At 30.7% G+C, this 16,366-nt stretch overlaps 1 pseudogene across 1 annotated transcript; it reads right to left on the bottom strand.

Moving 5' to 3' along the window:
- Positions 1-11,730: 11,730 nt before the first annotated feature.
- Positions 11,731-15,887, bottom strand: LOC110765641 (geranylgeranyl transferase type-2 subunit alpha 1-like; annotated as a pseudogene). Its single transcript, XR_015832806.1, has 7 exons — positions 15,621-15,887; positions 15,343-15,536; positions 15,136-15,249; positions 13,772-14,572; positions 13,482-13,662; positions 12,781-12,967; positions 11,731-12,366 (listed from the first exon to the last, which is right to left on the bottom strand). The product of XR_015832806.1 is annotated as a geranylgeranyl transferase type-2 subunit alpha 1-like (transcript).
- Positions 15,888-16,366: the final 479 nt, after the last annotated feature.

Genomic DNA, 16,366 nt, shown 5'->3' with positions numbered 1-16,366 from the left:
CATTTGGATACAACTTCTGGAAAGCTGTCAAGTGTAAACATTGACACCAAATTTCGTAAGGGTTAACATCAAGGGATATATAATAACAAAAAGTTAAGCTTAATGAAACAACACAAGATGTCAGTAAAGAGATAATAATACCAGCAAAGTTGCATCTAACGGATCATTGTAGCAAAGATTTCCATCTGGCATGGGAGTTGAAATAAGATAATCATGTTGATCCTGAAATTAATGTAAATCAGAAAAGATATCACAGCTCATACCTACATCACAATCCATGCCCCGTATACAAAAACCACAACAACATGGTTTCACCAAAGAAATCCTAATGTCTATCAAGAAAAGGTAACACAGAGAGAGAGAGAGAGAGAGAGAGATATATATATATATATATATATATGTCCATCCATAGATGAGAACAAGTCATCACCTGGGCAGGGACGGATCGTTCCTTTGTCTAACCTGGGCCAAAATATTTTTTTTTATAGTGTAAAATAGCAAACCCAGCACACCTCCCCAAGTTCCAATCAACCCATGTAAATGGACCCCAACTGACAGATTTAGTGCATTGACTAGGTGGAGTTGCGTGTGAGGGCACCTCCCCTTTTTAATCCACCCCATATTACCCCACACTTTCCCAATTTTATTAACATTTAACACTTCATATAAATAAAAACAAACCAAAAATCTTCACATACAGAAACAATTAACATTAAAAACCACACTTCCCCGTTAAATTTATTTTTAAATTAAAACCACACCCCATTCTTAAACTTTAAAATTGTAATAATTTTTTGTTTAATATTGTAAAATTAACATAAAAAAGAAATTTCAAAAATTATTTGAGTATGAGATATACATGAATTGTTCTATTTTAGAGGGGAAAATTTCGGGTTTGAGTTATTATTTATTTAGTGAATAATTAGTATTAAATATGTTAATTAACGTCATGAATTATATTACTTAATAAATAGTAATTCAATTTTTCTTTTTCTTTTTTTCCTTCAATGTTCACTAAGTAAATAATAACTAAAACATAATTACTAATCAAAGTAATTAAAAAAGAGAAATACATATAATGCTACTTAAAGGGTTTGTAAAATAGTATAGCCGTGCGGCTATACAGTTTTTAAAAAAAATTAAAAGATTGAGTATAGCCGCGCGGCTGTACTATTTTCACATATAAAAAAAGAGGATCCCAGTCATTAGGCGCCACGTGTCAAGACAACTCTACTTTAAAAAAAAAAAAAAGTAAACGCACAGAGTATAGCCGCGCGGCTGTACTCATTTTTTCATTTTTTAAAAAGAGGACCCTCCAGCGATTAGACGCCACGTGTCACTATACTATTTTTGAAGAAAAAAATCGTAGTATAGCCGCCCGGCTATACTATTCTAGAAGGTCTATCAAATAATACATAAATTAAAAAAAGAAAAGAGGACCCCCCAAGTTTCATTAGTTTGTACTTTATTGATATTAATTTGCTAGTTTCAACATATCCAAAGTAGATACTAATAAGCCACTGTATAATGTTTTAGTATAACTTTTATATAATATATTATTGGTATTCAATAATATACGAGAATTATTTGTATAATACGTGAACTTTGTGTGAATTATTGAAAATTTTCTAAAAAATACGGGTATTAAGCATTATAAATGCGTATGTACATGTACAATACGACTACTGTACGTTTGTTTTTTCAAAACTAGTAGACATGTATAGAATACGAATGTATTATTGAAAAATACACACGTACATATATGTATGTATAAAAGACTATAAGATATTAATTAAATTAAAGAAGCTGGGGAAAAAACAAAAGTAATGAAACTAATTTTATATTTGTATTAAAAAAAATTAACATAAACACTTCTCCAGAAGAAATTTCGTCGGCACAGGTCTATGCCGGCAAATATCCGTCGGATTAGGTTTATCCCGACAAAAAAACCTCTGCCGACGAAATTTCGTCGGGAGAGGTCTTTTTAAAAAATATATATATAAACTTAGGATGTTTAGGTTAATTAATTTTTTAAAATTTTATTTTTAGTAAGTAAATAATATATTCGACTAATTTGATTAGTTAAATTAGTAATTATATTTGAATTATTATTTATTTGGTGAATAATTAGTATTAAATATGTTAATTAACGTCATGAATTATATTACTTAATAAATAGTAATTCAATTATTCTTTTTCTTTTTTTCCTTCAATGTTCACTAAGTAAATAATAACTAAAACATAATTACTAATCAAAGTAATTAAAAAAGAGAAATACATATTATGCTACTTAAAGGGTTTGTAAAATAGTATAGCCGCGCGGCTATACTGTTTTTAAAAAAAATAATAATAAAAAACTGGGTATAGCCGCGCGGCTGTACTATTTTCACATATAAAAAAAGAGGAGCCCAGTCATTAGGCGCCACGTGTCAAGACAACTCTACTTTTTTTTTTTTTAAAAAAAAAAAGTAAACGCACAGAGTATAGCCGGGCGGCGGTACTCATTTTTTTATTTTTTTATTTTTTAAAAAGAGGACCCTCCGGCGATTAGACGCCACGTGTCACTATACTACTATTTTTGAAGAAAAAAAATCGTGGTATAGCCGCACGGCTATACTATTCTAGAAGGTCTATCTATACTATTTAATACATAAATTAAAAAAAGAAAAGAGGACCCTCCAAGTTTCATTAGTTTGTACTTTATGGATATTAATTTTTCTAGTTTCAACATATCCAAAGTAGATACTAATAAGCCACTGTATAATGTTTTAGTATAACTTTTATAACATATATTATTGGTATTCAATAATATACGAGAATTATTTGTATAATACGTGAACTTTGTGTGAATTATTGAAAATTTTCTAAAAAATACGGGTATTAAGCATTATAAATGCGTATGTACATGTACAATACGATTACTGTACGTTTGTTTTTTCAAAACTAGTAGACATGTATAGAATACGAATGTATTATTGAAAAATACACACGTACATATATGTATGTATAAAAGACTATAAGATATTAATTAAATTAAAGAAGCTGGGGAAAAAACAAAAGTAATGAAACTAATTTTATATTTGTATTAAAAAAAATTAACATAAACACTTCTCCCGACGAAATTTCGTCGGCACAGGTCTATGCCGGCAAATATCCGTCGGATTAGGTTTATCCCGACAAAAAAACCTCTGCCGACGAAATTTCGTCGGGAGAGGTCTTTTTAAAAAATATATATATAAACTTAGGATGTTTAGGTTAATTAATTTTTTAAAATTTTATTTTTAGTAAGTAAATAATATATTTGACTGATTTGATTAGTTAAATTAGTAATTATATTTGAATTATTATTTATTTGGTGAATAATTAGTATTAAATATGTTAATTAACGTCATGAATTATATTACTTAATAAATAGTAATTCAATTTTTCTTTTTCTTTTTTTCCTTCAATGTTCACTAAGTAAATAATAACTAAAACATAATTACTAATCAAAGTAATTAAAAAAGAGAAATACATATTATGCTACTTAAAGGGTTTGTAAAATAGTATAGCCGCGCGGCTATACTGTTTTTAAAAAAAATAATAATAAAAAACTGGGTATAGCCGAGCGGCTGTACTATTTTCACATATAAAAAAAGAGGAGCCCAGTCATTAGGCGTCACGTGTCAAGACAACTCTACTTTTTTTTTTAAAAAAAAAAAAGTAAACGCACAGAGTATAGCCGCCCGGCTGTACTCATTTTTTCATTTTTTTATTTTTTTATTTTTTAAAAAGAGGACCCTCCGGCGATTAGACGCCACGTGTCACTATACTACTATTTTTGAAAAAAAAAATTGTGGTATAGCCGCACGGCTATACTATTCTAGAAGGTCTATCTATACTATTTAATACATAAATTAAAAAAAGAAAAGAGGACCCTCCAAGTTTCATTAGTTTGTACTTTATGGATATTAATTTTTCTAGTTTCAACATATCCAAAGTAGATACTAATAAGCCACTGTATAATGTTTTAGTATAACTTTTATAACATATATTATTGGTATTCAATAATATACGAGAATTATTTGTATAATACGTGAACTTTGTGTGAATTATTGAAAATTTTCTAAAAAATACGGGTATTAAGCATTATAAATGCGTATGTACATGTACAATACGATTACTGTACGTTTGTTTTTTCAAAACTAGTAGACATGTATAGAATACGAATGTATTATTGAAAAATACACACGTACATATATGTATGTATAAAAGACTATAAGATATTAATTAAATTAAAGAAGCTGGGGAAAAAACAAAAGTAATGAAACTAATTTTATATTTGTATTAAAAAAAATTAACATAAACACTTCTCCCGAAGAAATTTCGTCGGCACAGGTCTATGCCGGCAATTATCCGTCGGATTAGGTTTATCCCGACAAAAAAACCTCTGCCGACGAAATTTCGTCGGGAGAGGTCTTTTTAAAAAATATATATATAAACTTAGGATGTTTAGGTTAATTAATTTTTTAAAATTTTATTTTTAATAAGTAAATAATATATTTGATTGATTTGATTAGTTAAATTAGTAATTATATTTGAATTATTATTTATTTGGTGAATAATTAGTATTAAATATGTTAATTAACGTCATGAATTATATTACTTAATAAATAGTAATTCAATTTTTCTTTTTCTTTTTTTCCTTCAATGTTCACTAAGTAAATAATAACTAAAATATAATTACTAATCAAAGTAATTAAAAAAGAGAAATACATATTATGCTACTTAAAGGGTTTGTAAAATAGTATAGCCGCGCGGCTATACTGTTTTTAAAAAAAATAATAATAAAAAACTGGGTATAGCCGCGCGGCTGTACTATTTTCACATATAAAAAAAGAGGAGCCCAGTCATTAGGCGCCACGTGTCAAGACAACTCTACTTTTTTTTTTTAAAAAAAAGTAAACGCACAGAGTATAGCCGCGCGGCTGTACTCATTTTTTCATTTTTTTATTTTTTAATTTTTTAGAAAGAGGACCCTCCGGCGATTAGACGCCACGTGTCACTATACTATTTTTGAAGAAAAAAAATCGTGGTATAGCCGCACGGCTATACTATTCTAGAAGGTCTATCTATACTATTTAATACATAAATTAAAAAAAGAAAAGAGGACCCTCCAAGTTTCATTAGTTTGTACTTTATGGATATTAATTTTTCTAGTTTCAACATATCCAAAGTAGATACTAATAAGCCACTGTATAATGTTTTAGTATAACTTTTATAACATATATTATTGGTATTCAATAATATACGAGAATTATTTGTATAATACGTGAACTTTGTGTGAATTATTGAAAATTTTCTAAAAAATACGGGTATTAAGCATTATAAATGCGTATGTACATGTACAATACGATTACTGTACGTTTGTTTTTTCAAAACTAGTAGACATGTATAGAATACGAATGTATTATTGAAAAATACACACGTACATATATGTATGTATAAAAGACTATAAGATATTAATTAAATTAAAGAAGCTGGGGAAAAAACAAAAGTAATGAAACTAATTTTATATTTGTATTAAAAAAAATTAACATAAACACTTCTCCAGAAGAAATTTCGTCGGCACAGGTCTATGCCGGCAAATATCCGTCGGATTAGGTTTATCCCGACAAAAAAACCTCTGCCGACGAAATTTCGTCGGGAGAGGTCTTTTTAAAAAATATATATATAAACTTAGGATGTTTAGGTTAATTAATTTTTTAAAATTTTATTTTTAGTAAGTAAATAATATATTCGACTAATTTGATTAGTTAAATTAGTAATTATATTTGAATTATTATTTATTTGGTGAATAATTAGTATTAAATATGTTAATTAACGTCATGAATTATATTACTTAATAAATAGTAATTCAATTATTCTTTTTCTTTTTTTCCTTCAATGTTCACTAAGTAAATAATAACTAAAACATAATTACTAATCAAAGTAATTAAAAAAGAGAAATACATATTATGCTACTTAAAGGGTTTGTAAAATAGTATAGCCGCGCGGCTATACTGTTTTTAAAAAAAATAATAATAAAAAACTGGGTATAGCCGCGCGGCTGTACTAGTTTCACATATAAAAAAAGAGGAGCCCAGTCATTAGGCGCCACGTGTCAAGACAACTCTACTTTTTTTAAAAAAAAAAAAGAAGTAAACGCACAGAGTATAGCCGCGCGGCTGTACTCATTTTTTCATTTTTTTATTTTTTTATTTTTTAAAAAGAGGACCCTCCGGCGATTAGACGCCACGTGTCACTATACTACTATTTTTGAAGAAAAAAAATCGTGGTATAGCCGCACGGCTATACTATTCTAGAAGGTCTATCTATACTATTTAATACATAAATTAAAAAAAGAAAAGAGGACCCTCCAAGTTTCATTAGTTTGTACTTTATGGATATTAATTTTTCTAGTTTCAACATATCCAAAGTAGATACTAATAAGCCACTGTATAATGTTTTAGTATAACTTTTATAACATATATTATTGGTATTCAATAATATACGAGAATTATTTGTATAATACGTGAACTTTGTGTGAATTATTGAAAATTTTCTAAAAAATACGGGTATTAAGCATTATAAATGCGTATGTACATGTACAATACGATTACTGTACGTTTGTTTTTTCAAAACTAGTAGACATGTATAGAATACGAATGTATTATTGAAAAATACACACGTACATATATGTATGTATAAAAGACTATAAGATATTAATTAAATTAAAGAAGCTGGGGAAAAAACAAAAGTAATGAAACTAATTTTATATTTGTATTAAAAAAAATTAACATAAACACTTCTCCAGAAGAAATTTCGTCGGCACAGGTCTATGCCGGCAAATATCCGTCGGATTAGGTTTATCCCGACAAAAAAACCTCTGCCGACGAAATTTCGTCGGGAGAGGTCTTTTTAAAAAATATATATATAAACTTAGGATGTTTAGGTTAATTAATTTTTTAAAATTTTATTTTTAGTAAGTAAATAATATATTCGACTAATTTGATTAGTTAAATTAGTAATTATATTTGAATTATTATTTATTTGGTGAATAATTAGTATTAAATATGTTAATTAACGTCATGAATTATATTACTTAATAAATAGTAATTCAATTATTCTTTTTCTTTTTTTCCTTCAATGTTCACTAAGTAAATAATAACTAAAACATAATTACTAATCAAAGTAATTAAAAAAGAGAAATACATATTATGCTACTTAAAGGGTTTGTAAAATAGTATAGCCGCGCGGCTATACTGTTTTTAAAAAAAATAATAATAAAAAACTGGGTATAGCCGCGCGGCTGTACTATTTTCACATATAAAAAAAGAGGAGCCCAGTCATTAGGCGCCACGTGTCAAGACAACTCTACTTTTTTTAAAAAAAAAAAAGAAGTAAACGCACAGAGTATAGCCGCGCGGCTGTACTCATTTTTTCATTTTTTTATTTTTTTATTTTTTAAAAAGAGGACCCTCCGGCGATTAGACGCCACGTGTCACTATACTACTATTTTTGAAGAAAAAAAATCGTGGTATAGCCGCACGGCTATACTATTCTAGAAGGTCTATCTATACTATTTAATACATAAATTAAAAAAAGAAAAGAGGACCCTCCAAGTTTCATTAGTTTGTACTTTATGGATATTAATTTTTCTAGTTTCAACATATCCAAAGTAGATACTAATAAGCCACTGTATAATGTTTTAGTATAACTTTTATAACATATATTATTGGTATTCAATAATATACGAGAATTATTTGTATAATACGTGAACTTTGTGTGAATTATTGAAAATTTTCTAAAAAATACGGGTATTAAGCATTATAAATGCGTATGTACATGTACAATACGATTACTGTACGTTTGTTTTTTCAAAACTAGTAGACATGTATAGAATACGAATGTATTATTGAAAAATACACACGTACATATATGTATGTATAAAAGACTATAAGATATTAATTAAATTAAAGAAGCTGGGGAAAAAACAAAAGTAATGAAACTAATTTTATATTTGTATTAAAAAAAATTAACATAAACACTTCTCCAGAAGAAATTTCGTCGGCACAGGTCTATGCCGGCAAATATCCGTCGGATTAGGTTTATCCCGACAAAAAAACCTCTGCCGACGAAATTTCGTCGGGAGAGGTCTTTTTAAAAAATATATATATAAACTTAGGATGTTTAGGTTAATTAATTTTTTAAAATTTTATTTTTAGTAAGTAAATAATATATTCGACTAATTTGATTAGTTAAATTAGTAATTATATTTGAATTATTATTTATTTGGTGAATAATTAGTATTAAATATGTTAATTAACGTCATGAATTATATTACTTAATAAATAGTAATTCAATTATTCTTTTTCTTTTTTTCCTTCAATGTTCACTAAGTAAATAATAACTAAAACATAATTACTAATCAAAGTAATTAAAAAAGAGAAATACATATTATGCTACTTAAAGGGTTTGTAAAATAGTATAGCCGCGCGGCTATACTGTTTTTAAAAAAAATAATAATAAAAAACTGGGTATAGCCGCGCGGCTGTACTATTTTCACATATAAAAAAAGAGGAGCCCAGTCATTAGGCGCCACGTGTCAAGACAACTCTACTTTTTTTAAAAAAAAAAAAGAAGTAAACGCACAGAGTATAGCCGCGCGGCTGTACTCATTTTTTCATTTTTTTATTTTTTTATTTTTTAAAAAGAGGACCCTCCGGCGATTAGACGCCACGTGTCACTATACTACTATTTTTGAAGAAAAAAAATCGTGGTATAGCCGCACGGCTATACTATTCTAGAAGGTCTATCTATACTATTTAATACATAAATTAAAAAAAGAAAAGAGGACCCTCCAAGTTTCATTAGTTTGTACTTTATGGATATTAATTTTTCTAGTTTCAACATATCCAAAGTAGATACTAATAAGCCACTGTATAATGTTTTAGTATAACTTTTATAACATATATTATTGGTATTCAATAATATACGAGAATTATTTGTATAATACGTGAACTTTGTGTGAATTATTGAAAATTTTCTAAAAAATACGGGTATTAAGCATTATAAATGCGTATGTACATGTACAATACGATTACTGTACGTTTGTTTTTTCAAAACTAGTAGACATGTATAGAATACGAATGTATTATTGAAAAATACACACGTACATATATGTATGTATAAAAGACTATAAGATATTAATTAAATTAAAGAAGCTGGGGAAAAAACAAAAGTAATGAAACTAATTTTATATTTGTATTAAAAAAAATTAACATAAACACTTCTCCCGACGAAATTTCGTCGGCACAGGTCTATGCCGGCAAATATCCGTCGGATTAGGTTTATCCCGACAAAAAAACCTCTGCCGACGAAATTTCGTCGGGAGAGGTCTTTTTAAAAAATATATATATAAACTTAGGATGTTTAGGTTAATTAATTTTTTAAAATTTTATTTTTAGTAAGTAAATAATATATTTGACTGATTTGATTAGTTAAATTAGTAATTATATTTGAATTATTATTTATTTGGTGAATAATTAGTATTAAATATGTTAATTAACGTCATGAATTATATTACTTAATAAATAGTAATTCAATTTTTCTTTTTCTTTTTTTCCTTCAATGTTCACTAAGTAAATAATAACTAAAACATAATTACTAATCAAAGTAATTAAAAAAGAGAAATACATATTATGCTACTTAAAGGGTTTGTAAAATAGTATAGCCGCGCGGCTTTACTGTTTTTAAAAAAAATAATAATAAAAAACTGGGTATAGCCGCGCGGCTGTACTAGTTTCACATATAAAAAAAGAGGAGCCCAGTCATTAGGCGCCACGTGTCAAGACAACTCTACTTTTTAAAAAAAAAAAAAAAGTTAAAACGCACAGAGTATAGCCGCCCGGCTGTACTCATTTTTTCATTTTTTTATTTTTTTATTTTTTAAAAAGAGGACCCTCCGGCGATTAGACGCCACGTGTCACTATACTATTTTTGAAGAAAAAAAATCGTGGTATAGCCGCACGGCTATACTATTCTAGAAGGTCTATCTATACTATTTAATACATAAATTAAAAAAAGAAAAGAGGACCCTCCAAGTTTCATTAGTGTGTACTTTATGGATATTAATTTTTCTAGTTTCAACATATCCAAAGTAGATACTAATAAGCCACTGTATAATGTTTTAGTATAACTTTTATAACATATATTATTGGTATTCAATAATATACGAGAATTATTTGTATAATACGTGAACTTTGTGTGAATTATTGAAAATTTTCTAAAAAATACGGGTATTAAGCATTATAAATGCGTATGTACATGTACAATACGATTACTGTACGTTTGTTTTTTCAAAACTAGTAGACATGTATAGAATACGAATGTATTATTGAAAAATACACACGTACATATATGTATGTATAAAAGACTATAAGATATTAATTAAATTAAAGAAGCTGGGGAAAAAACAAAAGTAATGAAACTAATTTTATATTTGTATTAAAAAAAATTAACATAAACACTTCTCCCGACGAAATTTCGTCGGCACAGGTCTATGCCGGCAATTATCCGTCGGATTAGGTTTATCCCGACAAAAAAACCTCTGCCGACGAAATTTCGTCGGGAGAGGTCTTTTTAAAAAATATATATATAAACTTAGGATGTTTAGGTTAATTAATTTTTTAAAATTTTATTTTTAGTAAGTAAATAATATATTTGACTGATTTGATTAGTTAAATTAGTAATTATATTTGAATTATTATTTATTTGGTGAATAATTAGTATTAAATATGTTAATTAACGTCATGAATTATATTACTTAATAAATTGGAATTCAATTTTTCTTTTTCTTTTTTTCCTTCAATGTTCACTAAGTAAATAATAACTAAAACATAATTACTAATCAAAGTAATTAAAAAAGAGAAATACATATTATGCTACTTAAAGGGTTTGGAAAATAGTATAGCCGCGCGGCTATACTGTTTTTTTAAATAAAAAAAAACTGGGTATAGCCGTGCGGCTGTACTATTTTCACATGTAAAGAAATAGGAGCCCAGTTATTACGCGCCACGTGTCAAGACAACTCTACTTTAAAAAAAAAAAAAGTAAACGCACAGAGTATAGCCGCGCGGCCGTACGGATTTTTTCATTTTTTTATTTTTTAAAAAGAGGACCCTCCAGCGATTAGACGCCACGTGTCACTATACTATTTTTGAAGAAAAAAAATCGTAGTATAGCCGCACGGCTATACTACTCTAGAAGGTCTATCTATACTATTTAATACATAAATTAAAAAAAGAAAAGAGGACCCTCCAAGTTTCATTAGTTTGTACTTTATGGATATTAATTTGCTAGTTTCAACATATTCAAAGTAGATATTAATAAGCCACTGTATAATGTTTTAGTATAACTTTTATAACATATATTATTGGTATTCAATAATATACGAGAATTATTTGTATAATACGTGAACTTTGTGTGAATTATTGAAAATTTTCTAAAAAATACGGGTATTAAGCATTATAAATGCGTATGTACATGTACAATACGACTACTGTACATTAGTTCTGATTCCAATTCCTTGATTACCCTACGTGTGAGAGAGGGCGTATATTCTGGTTACATGCAATAATCTTGGATTAAAATACAGCATCCTGATGCCCTAATTGTGAGAGGCCTTCTCATATTCAGATGCACGACATATCTTGAAAACACAAAATCCCATTTTCACTGGAACAAAAAATAAATAAATACATAAATAACTTGAAGGAAGCTGGCATAAAAACTTGAACTGTTTTGATTCTGCAGTCAAACCGCTACCTACCGATAAGTTACCAACATTAACCGAGTAGTGAATGTGTAATCATGTGCGGGGCTAGTATATTGGACAAATGAACCGGATAAATGAAAAGGGAAAACCCACACAAATAGAACTAGACAACGAAAAAGGTTAATGCAATTTATCACCATCCAGCCACTGAAGTGAAGGAACAACCTTGACCAAAAATGACTTGAAATTTTCACCAGCAATTGCATTCCCCGCAATGTCTAATTGCGTCAACCTCAAGCTTTTAAAAATCAGAAAAGCTTCCCAATAATTTGTCACACTGACACCCCTGGGCATAATTTCGTCACAGTTCCAACTAGTTTCTTCTGTGTGAGCAAGAGGAGATGAACAGAGATATCTTGTCGTGTCAATAGGGTGCAAACCTATTTCATTGTAAGAGATATTCAGAACTTTTAGTGACTTCAGCAATCTCAAAGGTCCCAGGGCAGAAAAACTACTGAATTTGTTGACACTCAGATTTAAGCAAGACAGAAGCTGCATTGCCTCCAATCCTGTCCAAAGACCCAAGTCAAAAAGATGATTTGCCACTCACAACCTAAACAATTAAAGTTCTGTATAATTTAGAAGTTTTAGCATCGCAGCTAGTGTAAGAAAACAAAAGCTTTCCAGAATCCAATTTCTAAATCATGAGATGTTCCCTAACAGGCTACCAATATATTCCCAGATTGACCAAACTATGTATGTGTGTATATAAAATTGTTTCCCAACTATATGAGTTCCACGGGAAGACGGGAAGTCAGAAACAAATAAATTAATTTTTTTGGTCATAAAATAAACTATACCTATACGCAATAAGCACAACTTCCCAAGTAAATTGCAGGAAATTACACACAATTTGGATAAAAAGAAGGCAGGACTACAAGATAGACATACATGATTCACAACATGAACAAAAGTAAGCATACCTTCAATAGAACAAAGTTCATTGTGGCTGAGGTCTAGCATGCTAACCCACAATAATTTCTCAATAGACCCTATTCGTGATAAGGATATATTATTTAGTCGTACACACTTATAATTACCAATGCTTGCACAAGCCAAATTTTTATAACTACAGCAGTGTCTCTGCAGAGACTCCCTATTGGAAGTTACCTGCAATACCCACAAAATGTGATAAATAAATTATAGAATCCAATATTTAGATATCCAATAAAATAGCCTATCCAATCACTTCAAGTGAAGTTGAAACACATAGCTACTGTCATCATTTTGGACCAGTCTTAGCAAGAAGCAAAATTGCAACACCCAGAACAGCGGATAATGTGCTAGGGCAACAAATGCTTTATCCCTTCAGAAATTATATTATCCGATTCAAGTGTCATAAGCATCCTATAAACAAGGTATTAATACTATCCAATTCCCTGGTACTAAGTCAGAAACAATGGTTGAAACACAGATGAATGGCATCATCATCAAAATGAGTGTATTCATTCATCACTTTCATCCCTAAATTAGATTATTTGATTTTAAAGCATTGAAGTCAGTGTAGTCCAGACAAAAAGGTATTGACCCGAGGCGCACATGTAGCAGCACCATCGACAATTAAGGTCACATCCATAAAGGATTGAGGATTATGCTTGACTACACGAGGAGAAGAGAGCATTACCTCCTGCAGGAAAACTAAGCTGTGCTGATCTTTGTAATACTGAGAATGCAACGGATCCAACTTTATTAAGTCTTTATAAAGTTCAAGAACTTCTTTAGAATCGACTGTTTTGTTTGTACATCGGGACAAAAGAACATTTCTAGCTGTCAACAATCTTGCAAGCGTCAGAATTCCAATTTTACTGCAAAAAAAAAAAAAAAAGACAAGTTGGATGACTTAGAAAAATAAGAAAATGTAACAAAAGGGCAACTTCTAAATTCAAAGCAGCCATGGCTATGAAACCAGCCTACCAGAATAACAAGTTCTGGAATAAATCTATTTCATTAGCAACAATCGCTGCACGCCAATTTGAAGTGTTTGGCTCATGAACATCATTAATAATAGCTGATCAAGAGAAACTGCTTCATGTGGCTCCTGCGATTTTGTTTGGAGTGCATGAAAATTTTCATCCTTCCACAAAATTATATCCCCATCCAGGTCTTCAACTTTACCTCGTTCAGTTTCGCCCAGGCATAGACGCACTTTGAAGTTAAACTGTGTCGGATGGCTATAAGGAAAGCCGTTTCGAGAAATGATGCCCTGAGACTGTCCAACGCTAATTTCCAGCAGATAAGGTTCAGAAGAATGAGGGTTTGCAGCTGGAAACATAATATGAGTAACCCAAGCTTGGGAAAACTGGGATCTATTTTGTATAAGCGGAGTCCAGTGCAGATCATTTTTTGTTCAAAATGAAGATTCAATGGTTATTGTCGATGAATTTACACCTTGAACAGCTTTTAGTAAAATAAAGTATCAGTGGAAATGTTCCTGAACTGGAATGGAAGCTGTCAAACTGGGACAAAGAACAGTCATCTGAGCACCTATTTCTCGATAGAAGGACATTAGATCCATGGGAAGGCCAAGAAGAAACAAGAAAAGGAGCATCCATGTTCACCGTTTGCTCAAGAAGTGAAAGATGATAAAACCAACCACTTTGATCTTCTGTACCCGCGACAATTGCACCGTCCACAAGCTCATACTCATCATGCAAAACCTTCTCTTTTGAGGAAAATCCTTGAGCCTTTTTCTTCAGCAAACCAGACAGAAGTACTCTGCAAGTTCCTCAATTAGATTCAACTAGTAATAAACATGTTTAAGAAAGGGTGCATCATAACGCAGAAGATGGAATCACATAATTGAGCCTTCCGAATGTTGTAAATATATTTCCAACGTAAACTGAAAAAAGTAGCCTTGTGAAGTACCATATGTATGGCTTTTTTTGTTTGGTCAACGCTGGAAGGGGGGGAAATATTACTTGGGTTTTTCAAGGTGCTGCTGAGGGGGGGAGGGAACACCTCAACCACTGAGGTAGGAACCCATTGGCACTATATGTATGGGTTTGTTGGTGGAAAATGGTAATACAAGAAGATGCATGACATGTTACAATCCGTTTAACAAAACAAAAGAAGCAGCAAGAGAAGAACCAAAATTACAAGAAACAAAAACGAGGAAACATAATTTACTGAGATCACAGCAGAGTCAGAGTTATAAATAGATCATATTCAGACTAAAGCAGCTGTTTGGTGACAACATATTAGGATAAAACAATCAACTTGAAATGGCTTCCAATTCCAATCATTAAACTTAAATTGGTAAAAGAATATCCAAGTGCTACCTACGATGGTGCCACATTGAGTAATTGCTCAAATTGTCCTGGTTATCTTGTATCATTTCGTTGGTAAACTTCAATTCCTCTTGGTCTGATGTATTGAACAATGCAGCTAGAAATCTGAAAAATGAAAATAAGAAAAGAAAAAGGAACCAACTAAATTAAATAAGTTGAGTGTCAGCACAAAATGGAAATTGGTAGCTGAAGTTTGACCTGCGGTGATTCCAAGCATGGAAATTACGGGAATCACGCTTGAGCAATGTTTCAAGAAGCTGGAGTTCGTGGTCTAAATAATCATTCAAATAAGAAGAAGAAGAAGAACGGGCCTTGCTTAGCCTCCTTAGCACCCATTCACGATGATACCACGCTCCATAGGCTTTAGGATTCGTTCCCAATGCAATCTCGACCTATAGGAATAGGAACAATCAATAAGAGACATCAATTTCAAGTCTCTCAATCCATAAAACAAATCAAATCAAAATCAAACAAACCAGTCTAAGTTCTGGGTCGAAAATGGAGTTGAAGTCTGGGTGGGAAGCAGCGAGTTTGTGTTGGACAGCGAGCTTTCTGTAGTTCCAAGCGGTGTACAAGTCGGGGTTTATCTGGAGGGTTTTGGCACTGAGGTCGAGAGCTTCCTCGTTATAAATCTTCTTGTGGTGGTTGTATAGGAGTTGAGAGAGGGACCCTAGCTTTTTGCCCTTGCCTGCTGAACCTGCTTCATCTTCTCTTGTCGGGGCTTTGCGGGGTCGTCCGTGCATTTTAAGATCATAGAGACAACCCTTTTTCTCCCTTTCCTCCACAAATCTTCCTTCTGTTTTTAAGAGGAACCAAAACAGTAGTTGTTAGGGTTTAGGGTATGCAAACAATGGTTTCTTTGTAAAGGTTTTAGCCCAAAGGCCAAAAAAAAAAAAACCAAGTCCATCTTTGAAACAACCATGAGCCCAAAAGATTATGTCCACCAATTTGCTTGAATTCTAAACTCGTAGAAATAATTCATATACACAGAGACAGAGATACAAACCAGAAGGTTGAACTCAACAGCATCACTGAATTGTTGAGACTTAAGGAAACCGTACAGCAAGTGAAGTGCATTTTCATTTATACGTTTGAGGGAAGAAAACAAAGACTAAAAAAGGGAAAATGGTGAATTGAAATTACTCAGACGACCAAGAAGAAAACAGCCTGCAATACAAGGCTAAACTACGAAAAAAACTAGTTCTGCCCAGAAAGAAGTCCA

Source organism: Prunus avium, chromosome 1, assembly GCF_965620075.1.
Source record: "Prunus avium chromosome 1, drPruAviu1.hap1.1, whole genome shotgun sequence".
Lineage (NCBI taxonomy): Eukaryota > Viridiplantae > Streptophyta > Magnoliopsida > Rosales > Rosaceae > Prunus > Prunus avium.
Note: the sequence above shows the minus strand (reverse complement) of the source record. Positions and strands in the feature narration are given on the sequence as shown.